We start from the raw sequence: 22,484 nt of genomic DNA, 5'->3' as shown, positions 1-22,484 counted from the left end.
AATTCAGAAAAAATAGGAAGACCTAGACAATTTGTTTATTGATCAGCAGCAATTGGAATCAATATTTTATCACGTTCTGGTGATTTTTAACAATTGTTTTCGTGAACAGAAAGTTTCTGGAATTTACAACAAGATCAAATAACTATCATCCAAGAAGATCCTATAGGTTTAACTTGGCACAAACACTAATTAAAACATAAAAAGAAATCTAACCAGAGGCTAGAACAAATATTTATTCCTAAACATAAGCAAATAGCAAAAACTAAAAATAAAATCGGGTTGCCTCCCAACAAGCGCTATCGTTTAACGCCCCTAGCTAGGCATAATTGCAAGGATAGATCTAGGTATTGCCATCTTTGGTAGGCAATCCATAAGTGGCTCTCATAATAGATTCATAAGGTAATTTCATTTTCTTTCTAGGGAAGTGTTCCATGCCTTTCTTTAATGGAAATTGGAATCTAATATTCCCTTCCTTCATATCAATAATTGCACCAATCGTTCTAAGGAAAGGTCTACCAAGAATAATAGGACATGAAGGATTGCAATCTATGTCAAGAACAATAAAGTCTACGGGCACATAGTTCCTATTTGCAACAATAAGAACATCATTAATTCTTCCCATAGGTTTCTTAATAGTGGAATCCGCAAGGTGCAAGTTTAAAGAGCAATCATCAAATTCATGGAAACCTACCAAATCGCACAAAGTTTTTGGAATCGTGGAAACACTAGCACCCAAATCACACAAAGCATAGCATTCATGATCTTTAATTTTAATTTTAATAGTAGGTTCCCATTCATCATAAAGTTTTCTAGGGATAGAAACTTCCAACTCAAGTTTTTCTTCATAAGATTGCATCAAAGCATCAACGATATGTTTCGTAAAGGATTTATTTTGACTATAAGCATGAGGAGAATTTAGCACGGATTGCAACAAGGAAATACAATCTATCAAAGAGCAATTATCATAATTAAATTCCTTGAAATCCAAAATAGTGGGTTCATTAATATCTAATGTTTTGATCTCTTCAATCCCACTTTTATCAATTTTAGCATCAAGATCTAAAAACTCCGAATTACTGGAACGTCTTCTAGGTAAAGGTGGATCATATTCAGTCTCATCATTATTAAGATTTATATTGCAAAACAAAGATTTAATAGGGGACACATCAATAACTTTTAGATCTTCATCTTTATTTTCATAGAAATTTGAAGAACACGCTTTCACAAAGAAATCCTTCTTAGCACACATCCTAGCGGTTCTTTCTTTGCACTCATCAATGGAAATTCTCATGGCTTTGAGAGACTCATTGATATCATGCTTAGGAGGAATAGATCTAATTTTTAAAGAATCAACATCAAGAGAAATTCTATCAACGTTCCTAGCCAATTCATCAACTTTAAGCAATTTTTCTTCGAGCAAAGCATTGAAATTCTTTTGTGAATTCATAAATTCCTTAACACTAGTCTCAAATTCAGAAGGCATCTTCTTAAAGTTTCCATAAGAATTGTTGTAGGAATTACCATAATTATTAGAGGAATTACTAGGATAAGGCCTAGGATTGAAGTTTCCTCTATATGCGTTGTTACCAAAATTATTCCTACCAACAAAATTCACATCCATAGGTTCATTATTATTCTCAATCAAAGTAGACAAAGGCATATCATTAGGATCAGAAGAAACACTCTTAGTAGCAAATAATTTCATAAGTTCAGCCATCTTCCCACTCAAAACATTAATTTCTTCTATCGCATGCACTTTTTTATTAGTAGATCTTTTAGTGTGCCATTGAGAATAATTAACCATAATATTATCTAGGAGTTTAGTAACTTCTCCTAAAGTGATTTCCATAAAAGTGCCTCCCGCGGCCGAATCTAAAAGATTTCTAGAAGCAAAATTCAATCTGGCATAAATTTTTTGTATAATCATCCACAAATTCAAACCATGCGTAGGGCAATTCGTATCATTAATTTCATCCTCTCCCAAGATTGTGCAACATGTTCATGATCAAGTTGCTTTAAATTCATAATATCGTTTCTAAGAGAGATGATCTTAGCGGGAGGAAAATACTTAGAGATAAAAGCATCTTTGCACTTATTCCAAGAATCAATACTATTTTTAGGCAAAGACGAAAACCAAGCTTTAGCACGATCTCTAAGTGAAAAGGGAAATAGCTTCAATTTAACAATATCATTGTCCACATCTTTCTTCTTTTGCATATCACACAAATCAACGAAGCTATTTAGATGGGTAGCGGCATCTTCACTAGGAAGGCCGGCGAATTGATATTTCATGACAAGATTTAACAAAGCAGTATTGATTTCACAAGATTCAGTATTGGTAAGAGGAGTAATCGGAGTGCTAAGGAAATCATTTTTGTTGGTATTGGTAAAGTCACACAATTTGGTATTATCTTGAGCCATCGTGACAAGCAAGCAATCCAACACACGAGCAAACAAGAAGCGAACAAAAAGAGGTGAACGGAAAAGAGAGGGCGAATAAAACGGCAAGGGTGAAGTGGGGGAGAGGAAAACGAGAGGCAAATGGCAAATAATGTAATGCGGGAGATAAGGGTTTGGGATGGGTACTTGGTATGTTGACTTTTGCGTAGACTCCCCGGCAACGGCGCCAGAAATCCTTCTTGCTACCTCTTGAGCACTGCGTTGGTTTTTCCTTGAAGAGGAAAGGATGATGCAGCAAAAGTAGCGTAAGTATTTCCCTCAGTTTTTGAGAACCAAGGTATCAATCCAGTAGGAGGCCACGCACGAGTCCCTCGCACCTACACAAACAAATAAATCCTCGCAACCAACGCGATAAGGGGTTGTCAATCCCTACACGGTCACTTACGAGAGTGAGATCTGATAGATATGATAAGATAATATTTTTGGTATTTTTATGATAAAGATGCAAAGTAAAGAAAGTAAAATAAAAACGGCACCAGAAATAGCTTGTTGTCGGGAGATTAATATGATGGAAAATAGACCCGGGGGCCATTTCACTAGTGGCTTCTCTCAAGAGCATAAGTATTACGGTGGGTGAACAAATTACTGTTGAGCAATTGACAGAATTGAGCATAGTTATGAGAATATCTAGGTATGATCATGTATATAGGCATCACGTCCGAGACAAGTAGACCGACTCCTGCCTGCATCTACTACTATTACTCCACACATCGACCGCTATCCAGCATGCATCTAGAGTATTAAGTTCATAAGAACAGAGTAACGCTTTAAGCAAGATGACATGATGTAGAGGGATAAACTCATGCAATATTATATAAACCCCATCTTGTTATCCTCGATGGCAACAATACAATACGTGCCTTGCTGCCCCTACTGTCACTGGGAAAGGACACCGCAAGATTGAACCCAAAGCTAAGCACTTCTCCCATTGCAAGAAAGATCAATCTAGTAGGCCAAACCAAACTGATAATTCGAAGAGACTTGCAAAGATAACCAATCATACATAAAAGAATTCAGAGAAGATTCAAATATTGTTCATAGATAAACTTGATCATAAACCCACAATTCATCGATCTCAACAAACACACCGCAAAAGAAGATTACATCGAATAGATCTCCACGAGAGAGGGGGAGAACATTGTATTGAGATCCAAAAGAGAGAAGAAGCCATCTAGCTAATAACTATGGACCCAAAGGTCTGAGGTAAATTACTCACACATCATCAGAGAGGCTATGGTGTTGATGTAGAAGCCCTCCGTGATCGATGCCCCCTCCGGCGGAGCTCCGGAACAGGACCCAAGATGGGATCTCACGGGTACAGAAGGTTGCGGCGGTGGAATTAGGTTTTTGGCTCCGTATCTGGTAGTTTGGGGGTACGTAGGTATATATAGGAGGAAGGAGTACATCGGTAGAGCAACAGGGGGCCCACGAGGGTGGAGGGCGCGCCCAGGGGGGTAGGCGCGCCCCCTACCTTGTGCCCTCCTGGTTGATGTCTTGACGTAGGGTCCAAGTCCTCTGGATCACGTTCGTTCCGAAAATCACGTTCTCGAAGGTTTCATTCCGTTTGGACTTCGTTTGATATTCTTTTTCTGCAAAACTCTGAAATAGGCAAAAAAAGCAATTCTGGGCTGGGCCTCCGGTTAATAGGTTAGTCCCAAAAATAATATAAAGTGTATAATAAAGGCCAATAATGTCCAAAACAGAATATAATATAGCATGGAGCAATCAAAAATTATAGATACGTTGGAGACGTATCAGATACCCGCCACGAGCCTCAACACTCATCGGACCGCATACATCGGTATGTATTATTTCCAATAAGTCAGTGGCTCGCTCCATTGTTCCGGAGAACGGAGTCTTAGTCATCTTGCCCATGAGGCATGGTTTGCAAGCATCAAGTGATTCCAAAAGTCCATCCGTATGGAGTTTTTTCATGCGCTTTACACCAATATGACCTAAACGGCAGTGCCACTAGTATGTTGCACTATCATTATCAACTTTGCTTCTTTTGGCATCAATATTATGAATATGTGTATCACTACGATCGAGATTCAATAAACCATTCACCTTGGGTGTATGACCACAGAAGGTTTTATTCATGTAAACAGAATAACAATTATTCTTTGACTTAAATGAATAACTGTATTGCAATAAACATGATCCAATCATATTATGCTCAACGAAAACACCAAATAACATTTATTTTAGGTTCAACACTAATCCTGAAGGTAAAGGGAGTGTGCGATGGTGATCTTATCAACCTTGGAATCACTTCCAACACACATCGATCGTCACCTCGCCCTCAACTAGTATCTGTTCATTTTGCAACTCCTCTTTCGAGTTACAAGTCTTTGCAACTTGAACCGGTATCAAATACCGAGGGGCTACTATGAACACTAGTAAAGTACACATCAATAACATGTATATCAAATATACCATTGTTCACTTTGTCATCCTTCTTATCCGCCAAGTATTTGGGGCAGTTCCGCTTCCAGTGACCATTTCCTTTGCAGTAGAATCACTCAGTATCAGGCTTGGGTCTAGCTTTGGGCTTCTTCATGTGAGTGACAACTTGCTTGCCATTTTATAAGTTCCCTTTCTTTCCCTTGCCCTTTTTCTTGAAACTAGTGGTCTTGTTAACCATCAACACTTGATGCTATTTCTTGATTTCTACCTTCGCTGATTTCAGCATCGCGAAGAGCTTGGGAATCGTTTTCATCATCCCTTGCATATTATAGTTCATCACAAAGTTCTAGTAACTTGGTGATAGTGACTAGAGAACTCTGTCAATCACTATCTTATCTGGAAGATTAACTCCCACTTGATTCAAGCGATTGTAGTACCCAGACATTCTGAGCACATGCTCACTGGTTGAGCTATTCTCCTCCATCTTGTAGGAAAAGTACTTGTCTGAGGTCTCATACCTCTTAACACGGGCATGAGTCTGAAATACCAATTTCAACTCTTGGAACATCTCATATGCTCCATGGCGTTCAAAACATTTTTGAAGTCCTGGTTCTAAGCCGTAAAGCATGGTGCACTAAACTATCAAGTAGTCATCATACCGAGCTTGTCAAATGTTCATAACGTCTGCATCTGCTCCTGCAATAGGTCTGTCACCTAGCAGTGCATCAAGGACATAATTCTTCTGTGCATTAATGAGGATAATCCTCAGATCACGGACCCAGTCCGCATCATTGCTACTATCATCTTTCAACTTAGTTTTCTCTAGGAACATATCAAAAATAAAACAAGGGAGCTATACGCGAGCTATTGATCTACAACATAGATATGCAAATACTATCAGGACTAAGTTCATGATAAATTTAAGTTCAATTAATCATATTACTTAAGAACTCCCACTTAGATAGACATCCCTCTAGTCATCTAAATGATCGCGTGATCCATATCAACTAAACCATGTCCGATCATCACGTGAGATGGAGTAGTTTTCAATGGTGAACATCTTTATGTTCATCATATCTACTATATGATTCACGTTCGACCTTTCGGTCTCAGTGTTCCGAGGCCATATCTGCATATGCTAGGCTCGTCAAGTTTAACCCGAGTATTCTGCACGTGCAAAACTGGCTTGTACCCGTTGTATGTGAACGTAGAGCTTATCACACCCAGTCATCACATGGTGTCTCGGCACGACGAACTGTAGCAACGGTGCATACTCAGGAAGAACACTTATACTTTGAAATTTAGTGAGGGATCATCTTATAATGCTACCGCCGTACTAAGCAAAATAAGATGCATAAAAGATAAACATCACATGCAATCAAAATATGTGACATGATATGGCCATCATCATCTTGTGCCTTTGATCTCCATCTCCAAAGCACCGTCATGATCTCTATCGTCACCGGCTTGACACCTTGATCTCCATCGTAGCATCGTTGTCGTCTCGCCAACTATTGCTTCTACGACTATCGCTCCCGCTTAGTGATAAAGTAAAGCAATTACATGGCGATTGCATTTCATACAATAAAGCGACAACCATAAGGCTCCTGCCAGTTGCCGATAACTTTTACAAAACATGATCATCTCATACAACAATTTATATCTCATCACGTCTTCACCATATCACATCACAACATGCCTTGCAAAAACAAGTTAGACGTCCTCTAATTTGTTGTTGCAAGTTTTATGTGGCTGCTACGGGCTTCTACCAAGAACCGTTCTTACCTACGCATCAAAACCACAACGATTTTTTTGTCAAGTGTGCTGTTTTAACCTTCAACAAGGACCGGCCGTAGTCAAACTCGATTCAACTAAAGTTGGAGAAACAGACACCCACCAGCCACCTGTGTGCGAAGCACGTCGGTAGAACTAGTCTCATGAATGCGGTCATGTAATGTCGGTCCGGGCCGCTTCATCCAACAATACCGCCGAATCATAGTAAGACGTTGATGGTAAGCAGTATGACTATTATCGCCCACAATCTTTGTGTTCTACTCATGCATATCATCTACGCATAGACCTGGCTCTAATACCACTGTTGGAAAACGTAGTAATTCAAAAAAATTCCTACGATCACGCAAGATCTATCTAGGAGATGCATAGCAACGAGACGGGAGAGTGTGTCCACATACCATCGTAGACCGAAATCGTAAGTGTTTGTTAACGCGGCTGATGTAGTCGAACGTCTTCACGATCCAACCGATCCAAGTACCGAACGTACGGCACCTCCGTGTTCAGCACACGTTCAGCTCGATGACGTCCCTCGAGCTCTTGATCCAGTAGAGGGTCGAGGGAGAGTTCCGTCAGCACAACGGCGTGGCGACGGTGTTGGTATGTGATCCGCGCAGGGCTTCGCCTAAGCACTATGACGCTATGACCGGAGGAGTAAACTGTGGAGGGGGGCACCGCACACGGCTAAGAGAACTATTGGTGTGTCTTTGGGGTGCCCCCTGCCCACGTATATAAAGGAGGGGGGAGAGAGGCCGGCGGCCAGGAGGGGCATGCCATGGGGGGAGTCCTACTTGGACTCCTAGTCCAAGTAGGATTTGCCCCCCACCTTTCCTTTCTTCCACCGGAGGGAATAGGAAGGAGAGGGAGAGGGAAAGGGAGGGGGCTCCGCCCCCTCCTCCTTGTCCTATTCGGACTCCCAAGGAGGGGGGCGTGCGGCCACCTCCCGTGGGCTTCCCTCTCTCTCCCTTAGGCCCATGTTGGCCCAACACTTCCCCGGGGGTTTCCGGTAACACCTCGGTACTCCGGTAAAATACCCGAATCACTTGGAACCATTCCGATGTCCGAATATAACCTTCCAATATATGAATCTTTACCTCTCGACCACTTCAAGACTCCTCTTCATGTCCGTGATCTCATCCGGGACTCCGAACAAACTTCGGTCACCAAAACATATAACTCATAATGCAAATCGTCATCGAACGTTAAGCGTGTGGACCCTACGGGTTCGAGCACTATGTAGACATGACCGAGACAAATCTCAGGTCAATAACCAACAGCGGAACCTGGATGCTCATATTGGCTCCTAGACATTCTACGAAGATCTTTATCGGTCAAACCGCATAACAACATACGTCATTCTCTTTGTCATCGGTATGTTACTTGCCTGAGATTCGATCGTCGGTATCATCATATCTAATTCAATCTCGTTACCGGTAAGTCTCTTTACTCGTTCCGTAATGGATCATCCCGCAACTAACTCATTAGTCACATTGCTTGCAAGGCTTATAGTGATGTGCATTACCGAGAGGGCCCAGAGATACCTCTCCGATACACAGAGTGACAAATCCTAATTTTGATCTATGCCAACCCAACAAACACCTTCGGAGACACCTGTAGAGCATCTTTATAATCACCTAGTTACGTTGTGACGTTTGATAGCACACAAAGTGTTCCTCTGGTATTCGGGAGTTGCATAATCTCATAGTCAGAGGAATATGTATAAGTCATGAAGAAAGCAATAGCAAAAAAACTAAACGATCATTATGCTAAGCTAACAGATGGGTCTTGTCCTAATGATGTGATCCCGTTCATCAAATGACAACACATGTCTATGGTCAGGAAACTTAACCATCTTTGATTAACGAGCTAGTCAAGTAGAGGCATACTAGGGACACTCTGTTTTGTCTATGTATTCACACATGTACTAAGTTTCTGGTTAATACAATTCTAGCATGAATAATAAACATTTATCATGATATAAGGAAATATAAATAGCAACTTTATTATTGCCTCTAGGGCATATTTCCTTCATAAAGAACGCCAGAAGTAACGAAATCATCCAGATCCGTAGACCACCTAGGTGACTACAAGCACTAGAACGATACGAAGGCGCGCCATCGCCCCTCGCTCACCGGAGTAGGGCAAACCTTGTTGTAGTAGATAGTCGGGAAGTCTTCGCCAGCTGATTCTTCTTCCTTCTTAATTGTCAATTATCCATTCTATGCAAGTTAAGATGTCTGATATCCATTCTATAGAAGTTAAGAAGTCTTCGCCAGCGTGATCCTTCTTCCTTCTTAATTGTCAATTATCCTCTCTTCTTTCTCCATTCCTAATCTTCATTGTATTTCTCTTTTCCTTTGATTCATGCTTGGATCAAGCACATCTCACGACAAGCAAGCGTCGTTTGATAGGATTAACGAGCAATCATTCTCCTACATATTAAATTTCTCAATGTGAATTTACTCACAAGACTTTATTTTCATTATTAACATTTGTTTAGAATCTCCATATCAATACACTTGGATGGCACATAGCACAATCTGAATGAGAAGAAGTCTCCCACTATTTGGCAGTATTGCAACCCTCCAGTTTTGGCTAACAACTCGCTAGCTGATCCCTGAGCCCCCTGGAAGCCAATGGCTTGCAAGTGCATAAGGGCAGCCCAAGGTATTTACATGGAAACAAACCAATCGAGCAGCCAAGCAGATTATTAACCATCACCATCTTACATTCCGAGCATCTAATAGGCATAGTTGTGCTTTTAGTCAAGTTCACCCGCAGGCCACTCCAAAGACCTCTAGCATACGCAAGCAGGCTCTTAGCTCCATCTCCTTTGGCTTCAGGAAGATATCACGTCATCCCCAAGCATAGAGAGTCTTTGGCTCACACTCGTTCGTGCTAGAGGAGAGAGAATTCAACATGATGATGCAAGCTGAAACATGTGCTGGACTTGTTCCATGATCAATATGAACAACATGGGTAACAGAGGGTCTCCTTGGCGGAGGCTCCGTCTCCAGGCGCGCCATTGACCATAACCCTTGCGAAAAAACTTGCCAGTAATCCACATATCCACGAGATCCACCTTGGGCCAAATCCCAATTTCCTCACTACTTCAATTAAGAACGAACCATGAACTGAATTGAATGCTTTTGAGATGTCCATGAGCATAACCGCTGGTCCTTGAGCGCATGCAATCGGTGCACCGTGCATTGAACGAGCATACAATTCTCATGTAGAGGACGTCCTCGCACAGAATGTTTTTTTTGGGTTGAAATGACACTCTGTTATGCTCTGATTGTTTATTTTTTGTTTCGGCCCAAGAATAAAACTCAATTCTTCAGATTAAATTCTTGGCACATAGATGGGCCGGCTTATGGGCCGTGGGCAGTTAAAAAAAACATTTCTCATGGGTTGTATGTCCCGAGATCCATCCCCTCCAGGATCAATATAAACAACACGAGTAACAGAGGGTCTCCTTGACGGAGGCCCCATCAACTATAGATCGGTGCTTCAGGCACGCCATTGACCATAACCCTTGTGAAAGAACTTGCCAGTAATCCACATATCCACGAGATCCACCTTGGGTCAAATCCCAATTTCCTCACTACTTCAATTAAGAACGAACCATGAACTGAATTGAATGCTTTTGAGATGTCCATGAGCATAACCGCTGGTCCTTGAGCGCATGCAATCGGTGCACCGTGCATTGAACGAGCATACAATTCTCATGTAGAGGACGTCCTCGCACAGAATGTTTTTTTTTGGGTTGAAATGACACTCTGTTATGCTCTGATTGTTTATTTTTTGTTTCGGCCCAAGAATAAAACTCAATTCTTCAGATTAAATTCTTGGCACATAGATGGGCCGGCTTATGGGCCGTGGGCAGTTAAAAAAAACATTTCTCATGGGTTGTATGTCCCGAGATCCATCCCCTCCCTGATCAATATAAACAACACGGGTAACAGAGGGTCTCCTTGACGGAGGCCCCGTCAACTAAAGATCGGTGCTTCAGGCACGCCATTGACCATAACCCTTGTGAAAGAACTTGCCAGTAATCCACATATCCACGAGATCCACCTTGAGCTAAATCTCAATTTCCTCATCACTTCAATTAAGAACGGCCTCTGAACTGAATTGAATGCTTTTGAGATATCCATGAGCATAACCGTGGGGTCCTTGAGCGCATGCAATCGGCGCATGCATTGTTTGCAAAAAAATTCGTTGCTAGCTTACCAAGCCGGCCACCTGGGATCCGGGCATGGATTGAACGAGGCAACGAGCATAATTTCCATGAGCATAACCGTGGTCCGTGGGGTTGAAATGACACTCTGCTCTTTTTTTTTGAGAATCGACACTCTGCTCTGCTCTGATTGTTTTCCTTTTTTCTTCCAAAATCACTAATTAATGAGTACTCGTTGTAAAGAACACTCCACCTTCCCAGGTCGTGACAAGTGACACACATGCAGCGCGCCACTTGTCGCAACCTAGGAGTTTTCAAAACGTTTTATCTCTTAAACCGTACATCCAAATCTCGAACCGTTTTCACCGTGTTGGATTTCTCGCGTCGAGATCTTCAAAACTAGATCCCATGTTGATAGGTTTTGACGAACTTTTTTTTCACGAAAAATACCGGACGAAAAAACCGAACCGGGAGCACGGGTTTTTTTCCTTTACAAAAGAGGCACGCCCGTGCCTCTCACGAAATCACAACCGTGCCTCTCGTGGAAGCAAAACCGTGACTCTCGTGAAAGAAAAAAACAGAAAACGCGTTTTTTTTCCGTTTTCGAGAGGCACGGCCGTGACTCTCGCGAAAGCACAACCGTGCCTCTCGCGAAAGCAAAACCGTGACTCTCGTGAAAGAAAAAAAACAGACAACGCGTATTTTTTTCCCTTTTCGAGAGCCACGGCCGTGACTCTCGCGAAAGCACAACCGTACCTCTCGCGGAAGCAAAACCGTGACTCTTGCGAAAGAAAAAAAAACAGAAAACGCGTTTTGTTTCTCCCTTTCGGAGAGGCACGGCCGTGACTCTCGCGAAAGCACAACCGTGCCTCTCGCGGAAGCAAAACCGTGACTCTCGCGAAAGAAAAAAAATATTAAACGTGTTTTTTTCCGTTTCCGAAAGGCACGGCCGTGACTCTCGCTAAAGCACAACCGTGCCTCTCGCGGAAGAAAAATCGTGACTCTCACGAAAGAAAAAACACACGTTTTTTCGTGCAAAATTTTTTTTTTCAACTTTTTTTATCTAAAAGCTAAGGAAGACCGGGGGAAACCAAAACGTCAAAAAAAAAGAAAAAACATTTAAAAAGCCAAAAACGCGTGCGGTATAATAAAAAATATAAATCTGAAGGGAGCATCCAGAGCGCGACACGTGGCGAATGGCTGAGAGCGCGACAAGTGGCGCTGATAGTTGCGAGCCTCCCGAAGGACGAAATCACTAATTAAGGAGTACTCGTTGCAAAGAACACTCCACCTTCGCAGGTCGTGACAAGTGGCGCACATGCAGCGTGCCAATTGTCGCGACCTGGAAGTTTTCCCTTTTTTCATAGATCCGTTTATTCAAAACGTTTTATCTCTTAAACCGTGCGTCCAAATCTCGAACCATTTTCATCGTTGGATTCCTCGTGTTGAGATCTTCAAAAATAGATCCCATGTTGATAGGTTTTGACAAACTTTTTTCACGAAAAAACCAGATGAAAAAAACCAGACGAAAAAACGAACCGGGAGCACGAGTTTTTTCCCTTTTCCCTCGCGAAATCACAACCGTGCCTCTCATGGAAGCAAAACCGTGACTTTCGTGGAAGAAAAAAAAAACAGAAAACGCGTTTTTTCCCGTTTCCGAGAGGCACGACCGTGACTCTCGCGAAAGCACACCCGTGTCTCTCGCAGAAGCAAAACCGTGACTCTCACGAAAGAAAAAAAAAACAAAAAACGCGTATTTTTTCCCTTTCCGAGAGGCACGGCCGTGACTCTCGCGAAAGCATAACCGTGCCTCTCGCGGAAGCAAAACCGTGACTCATGCGAAAGAAAAAAATAGAAAACGCATTTTGTTTTTCCCTTTCTGAGAGGCACGGCCGTAACTCTCGCGAAAGCACAACCGTGCCTCTCGCGGAAGCAAAACTGTGACTCTCGCGAAAGAAAAACAGAAAATGCGTTTTTTCGTTTCCGAAAGGCACGGCCGTGACTTTCGCTAAAGCACAAACGTGCCTCTCACGGAAGAAAAACCGTGACTCTCGCGAAAGAAAAAAAAAGAAACTTGTTTTTTGCGCAAAAAAAATTCAATTTTTTTTTATCGAAAAGCTAAAGAAGACCGGGGGAAAACCAAAACGTCGGAAAAAAACAAAAAAAGTTTAAAAAGCCAAAAACGCGTGCGAAAAAAAAACCAAAATCCGGAGGGAGCGTCCAGAGCGTGACACGTGGCGAATGGTTGAGAGCGCGCCAAATGACGCTGATCGTTGCGAGACTCCCAAAGAAGCGCTCCTTGACTTGTTGCTCTCCACGAAGGAACGCTCGTTAACTAGTTGCTTTCTTTTTCTTTGGCCCAAGAATAAAACTCAAATGAGCTTATCGGCCGTTTGCGGTTGAAAAAAGAAGCGTCTCTCGTGGGCTTTCTGTCCCCGGATCTATCCCCTTTCAGCTCCCCTAAAAAAAATTGCTCGGAAAAAAAAACCTACCTAAAAAAAAACTCTTCTTTCAGCTTCCTCGCCGACGGCCAAATCCAAATCCAAAGCTCCACCACTTCCTCGCCGTCTCCGGCGAGTTCCGGCGACCCAGCCTCCGCTCGCCACCATATTATGGCAGCAGGATTTCCCCGCCCCCGTCCCCATCCTCCGCAGCCAAGGAGCGCGCGTGGAATGGCGGCGGCGGCGGCGGCCAAGTACGCACGGTCAGTAGCCGTTTTCCCCTTACATCACTGTTTGTTAGATTCTTTACCTTTTTTCGCCATACCTTTCCTTAGGAGCAGTCAATATTTTGTGTTGATTTTGATAGCATCGATCAACACAGACCATAGCATGAATCTAATCTGAAGAAATTTTCTTGGGCCGAAGAAAAACTAGTAGACCTATAGTTAGCAAATCTCAATTAAGAAAGGCACATTGCATTCTCACCAGTACTATAGCTGCCTGCCTAACTAATCACTTTATTAGTTAAACCCATGCCATCCTCTCGGATAGATGCCGCGGTTTGGCACTAGTTACCTAGCTAGTAGCTACTAATGCACCCAACAACTACTTAAGCAGCCCACACAGAATAATAATAGATAGTTACTTAAGCAATCTGGGTTTCCACGGAGTGCTGTGTCGGATTATGTTTTATCTTCACGGACGATGAACCAGATCCACAGTTACCACTGCGTTAGTCCCACGTCAGTAGTTTAAATGCTATTCCACCGCTTTATTAAGCTCGGCCTCGGCTATCACTAAGTGGAATAACAAGGGACATGTACGGTAATGCGGTAGAGCTATATCATAGTTCTATAGGGTTGCAAGCGTATTAGATGAGTCACCTTTTGTACTTAACAGAGGAGTAACATATGTATTGCAAGCTGAGAACAGGGATTACAGAGTTTCAACTATAAATCATACTGTATATTTTTACTAATAACTACAAAAGGTTATTGCTGAACTGACCAATGATCATTATGATATTTCTTGCACAGTTTACACCTGAGATGTGCGTGGATTGTCCAGGGAATAATGAACCATCTCCTGGCTCGGAGGGGCTTCAGATACGTCCAACATCATTTGAGATCCATTATCACAGTTTGGAGAATGTTTGATGCCTAGGGAGCAGCATATAGAGGGTGCCATCGCTGTTCCTTTTGTTTCTCATCGCATCCCTGCTGTCGCAAAGTTGAAGAGGTATGACCATTTCGTCATTGACGATTAGTTAGCCTTAAACCCCACTGGTCTCAGTTTTTTTTGGGTCTGCCGGCGCACCTAGATCCACCCCACTGCTACTGATATCTTTCACCTAGATTAGCTTCTTCAAACCGCCAGATCGATCTACTTTTCTTTGGCACACTGCCTCAATCTGGTCCCTTGAAGCTACAAGCCCTATAAGAAAGATGCTCCTTGAGTTTTATTATTGAAAGATAGTTGGAATACGAGAACAGAGTAAACTGTTTGGCTAGCTAGCGTACAATTTCGCGCAGATCTAGAGAAAGTTTGCATGTGCTTGCTAACAAAATGTCCATAAACATAACATAGGGGTCATGATACAGCTAATAACTGCCAATGTGAATATGAGCAATGTTTTTACGACGTGCCATAACATGTTCGTAACCATGACGAGGTTCATGAGATGGCTAAATTGTAGATATGTATAACCATAAAGAACCGGAAACTGCCAAGAGAAATTTTTGTGGAGAGATAAGCCCAACTGCCAATGAAGAACCACAAACTGCATTTTTAAATACATAAACTGTTCACAAATTGAAGTATTTTGTTCTGTTTATTGTTCGGCTTCACTATCTGTGGAGTATTTTCTCTCTATGAAAGGAAGAAAGGAAAGGCTAGGGCCTCCTTAAATTTGCTCTGGCTTAGAGACAAAACTCTGTTCTTTTTGTTTGCATGCTACAGACCTTAATGTGTACCTTACCATGTCGACAGCTAGCTGGGTTAGAGGAGGAAGTTCTCCTATGTGCTTTTCTTTTCTTGCCTAAGTTTGAGATCCAAATAGTTCTGGATGCTAGCAAGAATATATGGGGAATATTTTGTCGAAACCTGCCACAATTCAATAGTTGCTGACTTCAAACTCTGTTTATGTACCGTGTTGACGAGGCGAGCATGCATTATGTGCCTCATGGTTTTGTAATTATAGTTCATGATTTTTTTACTCTTGTTGATGTGAATTTTGGTTCTCATGGATGACCGTGTAAAACATGAGTTGAGTTATGTTTATATGTCGGCTTATGTAATGTTTGTGCACCTATTCTAGCCCGGTGCACATACAGATTTGCCCAAAATTTCAGTCCCAAATACGGAGCCATAGAGTATAAAGCCGTACGTGATAACTTGTTTTAAAAATTGTTTTCCAACCTGAAATAAATACCCCCTGTATTCGACCTTTTTTGTAGGGTGGGGGCTTAGTAAAATACATGTAATCTGCTTACACCTGTAAAGTTCCACTAAGCCCCCAAACCTCAAAGGAACTTTGCGTGATAAAAATACTACATTCTTTATTATACCTTTGAGGCTTTGATGTTTTAGCAAGTACCTTTCGGCGGATGAATCTGACAAATACTTCACCATCCATCATGCCAGCTATCTTTTTGTTTGAACTAACGATATGGATGTAAATTAAACTTATGACTAAAAAGATTAAACAAGGTTATCAACCTGACAACAGCCCACGTTATGTAATTAGTTAGTTAGCTCTGTCCTAACCAGCTGTGTGACACTGTTACTGCGTTCAAGTGTAGATACGGACAAGATGTGATGTGGTCATGGCAGTATGTTATAGAGTCTGCCAGAATGCTCTGATTTATTTATTTAAAGACAATGCTATGATGAGAACCCCAATGCTATGATAGAGTTAAATAAATAGTTAGGTAGCTTTCTTTCGTTCATATACAACGAAGCCCCATCTTCCTCTTCAACATGATTGAGGTGCATACTGTCCAGTCTCCAGAGCTGAATGAGCAGGAGGACATCCATCCATCCATCTCAAAGGTATGTTGGTGAGGCAGTTCAAGTGTACTCCTGCTTAAATTTGACCTCAGTTTTACTATTGCAGCAAAATCTAGCAAGTACAATGACGATGGTGCTGGATGCATTTGCATCCTACCTGGGGGACTTGCTCAAGCAGGTGGTAGAGGAAGAGCTGGGAACGATGTTGGGTGTCTCCGGCGAGATTGACGAGTTGGGCGACAAGTTCCAGGACCTCAAGAACTTCCTCGCTGACGCTGATAGGAGGAACATCAACGACGAGACTGTGCAAGAGTGGGTGGGGCAGCTCAAGCGGGCCATGTATGAAGCTGCTGACATCCTCGATCTTTGCCAGCTCAAGGCCATGGAGCATGGACCATCCACCGTAAATGCAGGGTGTTTTAATCCCTTGCTTTTCTGCATGCGCAATCCCTTCCATGCTCATGAGATCGGCACCCGTATCAAGGCTCTCAACCAGAGGCTTGACTCCATCAAGGAGCGCAGTGCTGCTTTCAACTTTATCAACCTCAGGTCCTATGAGGATCATAGCAGTCATGGTAATCTTAGCCGGGAGACGATAGGAGACTTTGACCAGTCGGCTGTAGTTGGGGACAAGATTGAAGAAGACACGAGAGCACTAGTGGCCCAGATCATGCAAACTGGAAAGAAGGTCAATGATGACATCATGGTGGTCGCCATTGTAGGTGCCGGCGGGATTGGCAAGACCACCCTCGCACAGAAGGTTTTCAATGATGAGACCATCCAAGGTGAGTTCAGTAAAAAGTTATGGTTGAGCGTCAACCAAAACTTCAGTGATGTTGAGCTGTTGAGAAGAGCCATCATCGAAGCCAGAGGAGACCACTCGTCAGCTGGGAATGTAAAGGCCATGCTTCACCAAACCCTCAAGGACACCTTGATTGGCCAAAAGACTTTACTTGTAATGGATGATGTGTGGGACCATGGAGCATGGGAGAATGTGCTCAAAATACCCTTTATTAATGCTGTGGCTTCCGGAAGTAGAGTTCTCATCACCACTAGAGATGAAGGTGTAGCTCGACAAATGATAGCCATATGGCCCTACCACCATGTCGACACATTATTGCCTGAAGATGCTTGGTTATTGCTCAAGAGGCAGGTCCGTACTTAATTAAACACTACTCTCTAAATCAAGTGAATACTCTATCTACATCTATTTATTAACATTCCTATGTTAATTAAGGGAAATTCTAGGATGCTTCCAAATTAGTTTCATGTAATTCAATGGCTTATACTCCCTCCGTTTCAAAATATAAGTCTTTTAAGAGATTCCACTATAGACTACATACGAAGCAAAATTAGTGAACTTATACTTAAAAGGCGTCTATATACATCCGAATGTAGTCTTTATAGTGAAATATCTAAAAAGACTTATATTTAGGAATGGAGGGAGTATGTGCTATTACCTCTTGGAAGGTAAGAGTTGTCATAATCTTACAGGGCAGTGTTACTTTGATAGTGTCAACAAAGCATGGCGCTAAATAAGGAAATGCATCACAACACCAATTGGGTTTTCCATATTTTATTATACCCACATTACACACGTTCAAGACACATGTGTCGGTTTTTACTAGTTAAGATTTATCGGTCATATTCATGTAGTGGATAAAGCTTTTCTAATATTCAATCTCGTTTTCCAACTTTCGGGTGAAGATCTAAGTGTTCATCTACTCAACAATGTCATAGGACATAATATAAATGAAAAGTTGTTTTAAGATGGAAAACATAACAATTTGGTGAACCTCTGATGCTAAAATAATTAATATAACACAAAAATTAACTAGACTAGAAGTTGGTATTAGTTTTGCTAGAGACATTGCACGTAAATTTAACCCAGCAATGTTGGGGCTAGTACGTATTAAGCATTTTAGGCGACTGTGAGAAAATAATTTCACGTGAATGTAAACTATAAGAAAATCAATAAACGATATGATTTCTGCTAAATTTGGATACAAGTTTCTATAGCAGCGACTACAAGTTTCTATAGCAGCAATGAGAGAGCAGTATTAAGTGTATGCATGCGTGACATTACTTTCCATAATTTGAATGCATTTCTGTAAGTTGAATATTTACAAAGTTAACTATGTGGAATCAATTGCATAAATCTTGGTATATAGGAGCAAGATAAGTAAATATATTTAAAAAAATTCTTTACGCCATTTACATTTTGTAATTTGAATATTTACAGTCAAACCTATCTTGATAAATGGACAGATACATCAAGTAGTACTCTCGCCTCTTATAAGAAGTAAATTTGAGTGCCTTATTCGGAGGAGCTTGGTACATAGTTAATTAACTATATTTGTCCCTTGTACCATGTTCGTAGGTACTCTCAAGTGAGATAGATGAAGATTACACAGATACGCTAAAGGATATCGGATTGAAAATTATAGAAAAATGTGGTTATTTACCACTTGCCGTTAAAGTAATGGGAGGATTATTGCGTGAAAGAGGAGGGCTACGTCGTGATTGGGAGCATGTTTTGGATGATTCTAAATGGTCAGTAACTAAAATGCCCCCAGAGATCAACTATACAGTATACTTAAGCTATGAATATATGCCTTCATATTTGAAGCAGTGCTTTCTATACTACACTCTTCTTCCTAAAAGTAAACCTTATAATATGGATCAAGTAGTTGCAATGTGGATGAGCGAAGGTTTTCTTCATGGAAACTCGAGTGATTTAGAAGAATTGGGAAGAAATTACTACAAGGAGTTGCTATCCAGGAACCTTATAGAGCCAGATAAATTGTATGTTGCTCCATGGATTTCGAGCATGCATGATATTGTTCGCTCATTTGCTCATTACATGACTAAGATGAAGCACTCATAGCTCAAGATGGAGACAATGATATTCTTACTAAACTTAGTTCACAAAAGTTTCTTCGGTTGACCATAGAAACCAATCAACTGCAATCAGGTGAAGTTGACTGGAAATCTCTACAGGAGCAACAATCGTTGAGAACATTAATCTCAACCATCCAGATCAAGATGAAACCTGGTGATTCATTGATTATGTTTTCTAGTCTGCGGACTCTACATATAGAATTTGCTAATGTGGTTTCATTGGTTGAATCGTTGCATCAACTCAAGCACCTGAGGTATTTGAAGCTAGTAAATACCTATATATCTGTACTTCCAGGGAACATTGGTAAGATGAAACTATTGCAATTCCTTGACCTTCATGGATGTGAAAATTTGGTGAATCTTCCTGGTAGCATTGTGAAACTTGGCCAGCTGAGGTTACTTGAGCTTCCCAGCATAAGTGTGATACCTAGAGGGTTCCACACCCTAACAAATATGAGGAAACTAAATTGGTTTCGAGCCCACATGGATGGTGAATGGTGCAGTTTGGACGAGTTAGAGTCTCTTTCCCAACTCAGGTTCCTTACTTTATATGAATTGGAGAATGTATCTGCTGCCTCGTGTGCTGCTAATGCTAGGCTTGGTGATAAAAAGCATCTTATCAGACTGTCTTTATTCTGCACCAGCAGACTGGAAAATGATGGGTTGATAAAAGAGAAAGGATGTATCCCTGAGGAAGAGCAGCGACGAATCGAGAAGGTGTTCAATGAGCTCTCCCCTCCGCCCAGTATAGATAATATTATAATCGGTGGTTATTTTGGCAAGCAGCTCCCAACTTGGATGATGTCTGCGTCCATGGTGCCCCTCAATAACTTGACATATATTATGTTTGTTGACCTGGCTTGCTGCACACAACTTCCCGATGGGTTGTGTCAGCTCCCGAACCTGCAGTTCTTTAAGGTAGACCGTGCTCCATGCATCAGGCGTGTTGGGGCTGAATTCTTGCAGGTGGCGGCAACTCCATTTCCGAGGTTAAATGAGATGTACTTACTAGGAATGGTGCAATGGGAAGAGTGGGAGTGGGAGGAGCAAGTACAAGCCATGCCTAGGTTGGAGAAGCTTATGCTCAGGAAATGCAAACTGAGGCATATTCCTACAGGCGTTGCCACCAATGCAAGGGCTTTGAAGGAATTATTCCTACAGGACATCCAACACCTCAACTACCTTGATGGCTTTCCTACTGTTGTTGAGCTTACAATGCTTCGAATCCCCGACATGGAGAGGATCACTAATCTCCCCAATCTGCAGAAGCTCACGATCACCGATTGCCCAAAGCTGAAGGTTCTTGAAAGTATGCCTGGACTTGACAGGTTGATCCTGCAAGATTATGTCATGGAAGAACTCCCAGAATACATGCGGGATATCAAGCCAAGGCATTTGCAGCTATTTTGCAGGATATGGCTGCTATCTTCATTAGCCGCGGGACAATCTGGTCCTGAGTGGGATAAGTTAAGCCATGTGGAGCATGTCAAGGCATATGCATGTGATGGAAACAACCCAAGAAAATGGTACGTTCTATACACAAGAAGAGACAACTGCAAGCTGGATTCTAATATTAGCAGCTCTACCGTATTTGAAGGTACAGAAAATCAAACATACAAGCTTTGTCTTAATTTGTTTGAACACTCTGATTCTGCCAGTTTATAAGGTCGTTTGATTTTATTTCCTGCCTTTTGTCCATGTGTACTTCATGATGACCGGATATATTTTACCTTTGTTTGTTTAGGCGATACAATGGCTGCAGAGGAGGAACGACAAGCAGCAGCAGCAGTTGCATCCGGTCCAGGAGATGGAAACAAGGAACAAGAAGCATACCGACTACAAACAGCGATCTAGGAAAGGAGAAAGTGCGTGATAGCTAGCTAAGGAGATCAGACCAGACCGCCCTCTCCAGTGAATTAATCTGGTATTCTTTTTTGTCCGCTGTTATTAACTGTGCTTCAAGTCACAGTTCCGTTCTTAGTTGCCATATTAGCAGATCGATACTTGCACCTATTTAAAATAGCAGTGTGCTAAGCAGAACATTGCCTATTAAAGCTGGCTCTTACACATTTCCCTTTCTGTGCAGGCAGGCAATCCCTGGCTGGTAATGGAGCCAGAGTCTGCACTAGTGCATCCCCATATTCCAAATATGTCAGTTGATCGTGAAGGTGTTTTTTTTTAATTTTTCTGTTTAAACTTTGTATGCGTGTTATATACTCCCTCCGTCCCATAACATAAGAGCGTTTTTTACACTAATATTATGGGACAGAGGGAGTACTTGTCATGCTGTCCTGAAAAGGATTAAATCTTGACTATCAAAAGGAGATTCTTTCACAGCATGACTTCCAGTGAATTTTCCACATGCCTCTTTCAAGATTCCCTGAAATAATGTGGAAGTTTGACTGATCCATCCGGTATTCTTTGGAAAAATGAACACAGATGTAATATGTTTTAGGTCAGGGAGTACATGAGACATAATCATGAGGATAGAAGTGGCCGCATGATCACGTATTGGAGAGCAATTTTAATAGACAGAAGTGGGAGAATTTTTTTGCACGTGCACTGGGAATACGGTAGAAGCAGTATTGTTTGCTTCAAAACAGAATAGTACACTGGCTAACTGGACTGGAGAACAATGAAAAATACGACTAACTAAGAGGCATCACTTACCACAACATTGTTACCTATATATTCCATAGCTATCTGAATATTGCATCCTCCTATATTCCTACGCATAACATTTCCTGTGCAAGTGCTCTTAGCATGTCAAGTTGCTTTCCTCCTTTACATCGTAGATAGTTTAGTTTCCCTGTAGCCGCCCACCATTTTATTTACAAGTAAGTTAATTAGCAACCAGATGTGTACTATCAACTTTCTTGCATATGTTCCTTCTTTAGCGATTAAACGTTGTGTCAATCATTGGTTGATCATCAAGTACAGGCCTATTTAGCTATGAGTCATTTTCCTCTTTTTGCAAGAAAAGAAAGAACAGATGCCTGCCTAGCGAACCGATGATGAGTTGCTTTGATTCTCTTGCTTTACTACAACCATTTGCCACCAGTTACGCATGCACTCTTCATTGCTTATCATCATCCTAATTATGATTTTTCTGTTCTTTTGCGAAAGAAATACATTTTACACTCCATGACATGATAATTAACTACCTCAAAAACATCTTCGAGTGTAATTCTCTTTTGATTTCATTTACAAGAGCATTTTACACTCAAGTTGCTTTCCACCTTCTGCTGTCCATTTCTCCTGTAAGCTTCCACCATCTTCACAACTGATGTCTGCAT

The 22,484-nt window shown here is 41.7% G+C and overlaps 1 pseudogene; it reads left to right on the top strand.

Moving 5' to 3' along the window:
- Positions 1 to 15,324: 15,324 nt before the first annotated feature.
- On the top strand, positions 15,325 to 21,530 carry LOC109763729 (putative disease resistance protein RGA4; annotated as a pseudogene).
- Positions 21,531 to 22,484: the final 954 nt, after the last annotated feature.

This window comes from Aegilops tauschii, chromosome 7 (assembly GCF_002575655.3).
Source record: "Aegilops tauschii subsp. strangulata cultivar AL8/78 chromosome 7, Aet v6.0, whole genome shotgun sequence".
In the NCBI taxonomy this organism is placed as follows: Eukaryota; Viridiplantae; Streptophyta; class Magnoliopsida; order Poales; family Poaceae; genus Aegilops; species Aegilops tauschii.
This window is presented reverse-complemented; position numbering and strand designations above follow the sequence as displayed.